Here is a 6000-nt window from a genome sequence, read left to right as displayed (position 1 = left end):
GGCCGGGGAAAGGGGTGCGGCCAGCGCCGCACAGGCTGCTGGGCTGGCCGGCGAGAGGAGGACGCGAGCGCGTAAAGGCGCACGGAGAAGCGGCGCCGGCGGCCTACGCGATCTAGAGAAGGAGAGGCCGGGGTTTGCCTTGGGCGAAGGTTGGTTCGTTTCCGCGGGCGCGCAATCCTGGCTCCGGGGCTTTTGGGGAGCGCCTGCGTTGCGCGCGGCTGCCCGGAGCTCGTTCCAGGCTTGGGTGGACGTCCCCACGTGCGTCGCGGGTGGGCTCCCCGGGTGGGATTTCGGGCTTCGCCGCACCGGATGGGCAGGTGGGTGGGGAGCGAGGAGGGTCGGCTTGCTTGCGCGCCTCCGCCGGCGACGGGTTCCCACGACGAGGCCTGCTCTTTCCCCCCAGCCCGGGGAAGGAGCCGAGCTACAAACAGGGCCCGTGTGCGCGCAGCAGAAGGAAATGCTGGAGGTTCAAAGCCCAGGAGAGTTGAGATTTCTTTCCCCGGGGCGCTTGCTCGCTGTAACGCTCTCCAGACTTGACCTACACGTGTAGGTCAAACCCCGGAATGCGGTGGTCGTGGGGTCTCTTTGGGGAGCACGGATGCGCCGCTTGACGTGATGGGGGGAGTAATCCGTCTCTTTCCCCGCTTTAAGGCTTCCCACCCGTGTTTTTTCTTGGCTTTGCTTTTAACGCACGCGAAGTGCGCGTGAAGGCGGAGCGGGGAACTTCTCGGAACGCGCAGGCGACGTGTTCAGGGGAGAAACTTGCATTTTAAATGCCCAGGGAGCTTTTTCCTATTGGAGGTGGCCGGCGAGGAAGAGCACCACGCTGCGCTCTTGTGCGCGCAGGTTTGGACCACGTGGAGGATGGTTTGATTGGCAGCTAGGAGTCCTTTACTGCAAATGCTCACGGAGGTGTGGCAAAGGCTCGACTTTCCGATCCTTCGGGTCTTTGTTTTGCTTCCCTTTCTCACATGAGTAATACACAAGAGAAGAGTTCTCTATTTTTTGGTAGTATCTCATTTGGCAAAAGTGAGGCCAGGCTGATATCAGCCATGCGGCGTGACTTCTTGGAATCGGTGGCCGGTATCTAGAACTAGTGGCGCTCTTTAATCTCTTTAGTGTTTCTCAAACTTGGATATCCAGCTGTTGTTGGACTACAACTCCCATCATCCCTAGCTAGCAGGACCAAGTGGTCAGGGATGATGGGAGTTGTAGTCCAACAACCACTGGGGACCCCAGTTTAAGGTAAGGGTCCAGCAGCGCAGTTTAGTAGGACTGGGCAATAAATCGCCATACCATTGAGTACCGCTACTGAAATAACATTGTGATGAATGTTTGAACAAGGCAATATACCTGTGAACAAAAGGTGGACACTTGACAGCTTCCCAGGGGGTAGCTCTGCTGAACAGAATACTTTGCAGATAATTTGCAGGCATGGTGTCTTCAGCTATGTTTGCAATTTCCTTCATCTCTCCTAACTGCTAAGAAATGTTTCCACTTAAAGGTAAAGGGACCCCTGACCATTAGGTCCAGTTGTGGCCGACTCTGGGGTTGCGGCGCTCATCTCGCTTTATTGGCCAAGGGAGCCAGTGTACAGCTTCCAGGTCATGTGGCCAGCATGACTAAGCCACTTCTGGCGAACCAGAGCAGCGCACGGAAACGCCATTTACCTTCCCGCCGGAGCGGTACCTATTTATCTACTTGCACTTTGAGGTGCTTTCGAACTGCTAGGTTGGCAGGAGCAGGGACCGAGCAACGGGAGCTCACCCCGTCGCGGGGATTCGAACCGCCGACCTGAGGCAAGTCCTAGGCTCTGTGGTTTAACCCACAGCACCACCCATGTCGTTGGGATGCGGGTGGTGCTGTGGGTAAAACCTCAGTGCCTAGGACTTGCCGATCGTATGGTCGGCGGTTCGAATCCCCGCGGCGGGGTGAGCTCCCGTCTTTCGGTCCCAGCTCCTGCCCACCTAGCAGTTCGAAAGCACCCTTAAGTGCAAGTAGATAAATAGGTACCGCTTTCTAGCGGGAAGGTAAACGGCGTTTCAGTGTGCTGCGCTGGTGCTGGCTCGCCAGAGCAGCTTTGTCACGCTGGCCACGTGACCCGGAAGTGTCTTCGGACAGCGCCGGCTCCCGGCCTCTTGAGCGAGATGAGCGCGCAACCCTAGAGTCGGTCACGACTGGCCCGTACGGGCAGGGGTACCTTTACCTTTACCTTACCACCCATGTTACTTAGTGTGCCATTTAGAGCACAGCAATACAATACAATACAGGAGGGACACCCCCCCCCCCAGCTAGACAAAGAGGCAAAGTAAACAAAGAACTGGAAAACATTTCTTCCTTCACCCCTGAAAAAAAGAGGAGGAAGAGTTTTTATTTTCATTTTCTGGTGGTGTTTATGTTGTTGGTTCTCCCTAAATAGCTTTCCTCCATATCAGAAAGGAAGGGTTTGTTGTTTAAAGGAGACGATCTTTTTGCTTACTTGCCCTCCCTCCCTTTGATTAAAAATGGAGAGATTGGTGGGATCTGGGGTGGAGGGGAAAAGATATAGCTGGCTGCCTAATGCTGAAATGGGAGGCTGGGTACCATGTGAGAATGATGGGGAGGGTATAGAGACTAATACAAATTATCAGAAACAGGAACAGAGTTTTTTTAACAAGCCAATATTACTGATCAGTGACTACAGTATCATATGAGCACTGGTCCAGAGCGTATTTTCTACAGCGTTTGTATTTCCTTACATGTAAGATTGGCTCGTTAAGAAATTGAACTGCATCCTTCTCATATTAATTCTTACAAGTCTGGCTGATGAAGAATTGATCAAGATTGGCTGATGAAGCATTGAACAAAACAGATTGGTTATCCAGAAACTCTGTTCCGGTGCTATTTGGTGACAGATTATGTATATATCAAACTTTTGAATTATTCTGTGGCAACTGGTGAAGAAGATTTAGAGACATTGGCTGTAATTTCTGATCATTTGTATTAGTCTATAAATAGTGTTTAGTGCCATATCTTAACCTGCACAATTTCAGGAACCAAAATGCTTTCAGTGCGCAGCCTTAACAAGAACTGAACAACGCTATAGTTAATTGTTGCAGCTTGCTTTCACTTACCATACTTTTCCGTGTATAAAGGTAAAAGGACCCCTGACCATTAGGTCCAGTTGCGGACGACTCTGGGGTTGTGGCGCTCATCTCGCTTTATTGGCCGAGGGTGCTGGCGTATAGCTTCCGGGTCATGTGGCCAGCATGACTAAGCCACTTCTGGCGAACCAGAGCAGCACACGGAAACGCTGTTTACCTTCCCGCTGGAGTGGTACCTATTTATCTACTTGCACTTTGATGTGTTTTTGAACTGCTAGGTTGGCAGGAGCAGGGCCCGAGCAACGGGAGCTCACCCCATCGCGGGGATTCGAACTGCTGACCTTCTGATTGGCAAGTCCTAGGCTCTGTGGTTTAACCCACAGCGCCACCCGCGTTCCTTCCGTGTATAAGACACCCCGTATTTTGGGTGGCTCAAATTTAAGAAAATGGGGGGAGATGTTGAGCTTTTTTGCGAAGGATTGCTCAGAGTTGTGGAGCTTTATTGGGGTGGGGGATTACGCTGGGTTGTTCAGCTTTTTTAAGGGGAGGTTGCCAAAAATCGCTCACCTGCACACGTAGCAAAACCCGACTCTTGTCTGTCCCCTTGCCGGCAGAAGCTGACAATAGCCCGCCCAATTGGCGCAGCGTCAGCCAGTCAACACCACCCATTGAGGCATCAACCAATAACACTCACAATAGCTGCTGACAGCTGCGGCAGCAACCAATCAAACGTCCACCCTATGCACTACCCAGGTATAAGACAAACCCCATTTTTTAGCATGATTTTTACATAATAAAACTTAGTCTTATACACGTAAAAGTATGGTACCTCACCCCGCTGCCCTCCTCATAGTTGTGAAGGACGTTCTCATGTTATGAATGATCCGTGTCACCATTCAGAAAAAGAAGTCAGGATATATGTGGACTGTCCCTTGATAAAGTGACTTTTCTTCTTTTAAGTTCTCAAATTTCTTAACCCAGCTCAAGCTTGTCAGCAGAACTTGCCAGGTGTTTTAACTGATAATCAGTCACCACCAGTCCATCCTTTGAAAATAATAATTTAGAGTTGTCTTGCCTCAAAATGGCAACTAGACATTCTGTTTCGGTGACTAATCTTGGTTAAAGGAGCTGTTTGGTGTCTAGCTTATACACCGGAGTTTCTAACAGGGGCTCATGGTCCTCTGCTGCCCAAAGGGCAGGGCAGGACCGGCCCACCCGTAAGACAAGTGGAAGCGATCACCTCAGGTGGTAGGTTCCAAGGTAGATACCGTAATTTTTCGCTCTATAAGACGCACTCCCCCCCCCCCCCCCGCAAAAATTAAGGGGAAATGTGTGTGCGTCTTATGGAGCGAATGCAGGCTCCATGGCTTCAGCGATAGCAACGCGAAGCCTCCGAAGCGCAGTGGGAGCGCTCCCGCCGCGCTCCGGAGACTTCGCGTTGCTATCGCTGAAGCCTGGAGAGCAAGAGGGGTCAGTGCGCACTGATCCCTCTTGCTCTCTTGGCTTTGCTTCGCTGGAGAGGTGCTGCACAGCTTTCGCTCTGCGCAGCGCCCCTTCAGCGAAGCGGGAGGAGAAATGGAAGGGGCTCCGTTTCTCCTGCCGCTTCGCTGAAGGGGCGCTGCGCAGAGAGGGAAAGAATTTTGTTTTCTTGTTCTCCCCCTCTGAAACAGGGTGCATCCTATAGAGTGAAAAATATATAAAAATATATTCAAATATATAAAAGGATGTCACATAGAGGAGGGAGAAAGGTTGTTTTCTGCTGCTCCAGAGAAGCGGACACGGAGCAATGGATCCAAACTACAAGAAAGAAGATTCCACCTAAACATTAGGAAGAACTTCCTGACAGTAAGAGCTGTTTGACAGTGGAATTTGCTGCCAAGGAGTGTGGTGGAGTCTCCTTCTTTGGAGGTCTTTAAGCAGAGGCTTGACAACCATATGTCAGGAGTGCTCTGATGGTGTTTCCTGCTTGGCAGGGGGTTGGACTCGATGGCCCTTGTGGTCTCTTCCAACTCTATGATTCTATGAAATAAGGTATTTATTGTCCCCCTTGATCCTGATGTCGATCTTCACCCACCCCTACTTCCCTGGCTGGGAGGGGGACTCCATTCTGCAGCTCGCCTCAAATAGCAAAATATATTGGGCCGGCCCTACCAATGGGTAACGGATAGCGCTATTTCTTATTTTCATTAGGCACTGTGGGGAGATGCTGAGTGTCCTGAACCTGTGGCAGGAGGTGGCTCAAATCTGAAATGTGGGGCGTATGTTTTTTTAGACTTGCTTGGAAATCAATATACATTTACAACAGCGTTCGAAATTTGCCAGGTGCATTTTGCACCCGGTCATTGGCCACTTGCGACCAAGTGAAGATGCCTGGGCGTCAGGATGGCACCTGATGTTTCCTCCATCTGGCCTGGGAACCCTTGGGTCTTGCCTGTTTTCACATACCAGCAACACATCCTGTAGAATTCAACCTGTGATGTTTTATCTGCACAATCAAGTTCAATTTCAGGAACCAAAAAGTCATATTGAAAAACATTACTTCCGAGCCAAAAGAAGGCAACTAGGCATTTTGTTTTGGCGACTGTCAGGGTGGATTTGATTTAAATCATTTTTTTTTTTTACAGAAATATTCATTCTTGCTGGTATAATCTTAATATTTACAACCAGATAAAGCTTTCATTTTTGGAATAAAAATTTTTCAGTGTAGTTTTTACAGTTATATCAAAAATTGTTGATTTGGTTATACTATTAGAAATAAAAAGACAGGTAATTATGAAATTATTGTTTATATTTGGACAACTTTTCTGCTGTACTTTATGGGAAGGAGAAAAATAATCATTTCCTTAATAATTTAAACAATTTATTTAACTAAAACAATAACATTATAGCATACGTAGCCATGTTAACTGATGTGGTT

At 49.4% G+C, this 6000-nt stretch overlaps 1 protein-coding gene across 1 annotated transcript in view; it reads left to right on the top strand.

The window, feature by feature from the left end:
• The window catches only part of SSB (small RNA binding exonuclease protection factor La), a 21378-nt gene continuing 15378 nt past the window's right edge, over positions 1-6000 (top strand). The window contains exon 1 of the mRNA XM_080972051.1: positions 1-149. The gene's annotated coding sequence lies outside the window, so the exon portion shown is untranslated. The remainder of the gene's footprint in view (positions 150-6000) is intronic.

This window comes from Podarcis pityusensis, assembly GCF_964106645.2.
Source record: "Podarcis pityusensis genome assembly, chromosome: 1".
In the NCBI taxonomy this organism is placed as follows: domain Eukaryota; kingdom Metazoa; phylum Chordata; class Lepidosauria; order Squamata; family Lacertidae; genus Podarcis; species Podarcis pityusensis.
The sequence above is the reverse complement of the archived record's forward strand: the minus strand, read 5'-3'. Positions and strand labels throughout refer to the sequence as shown.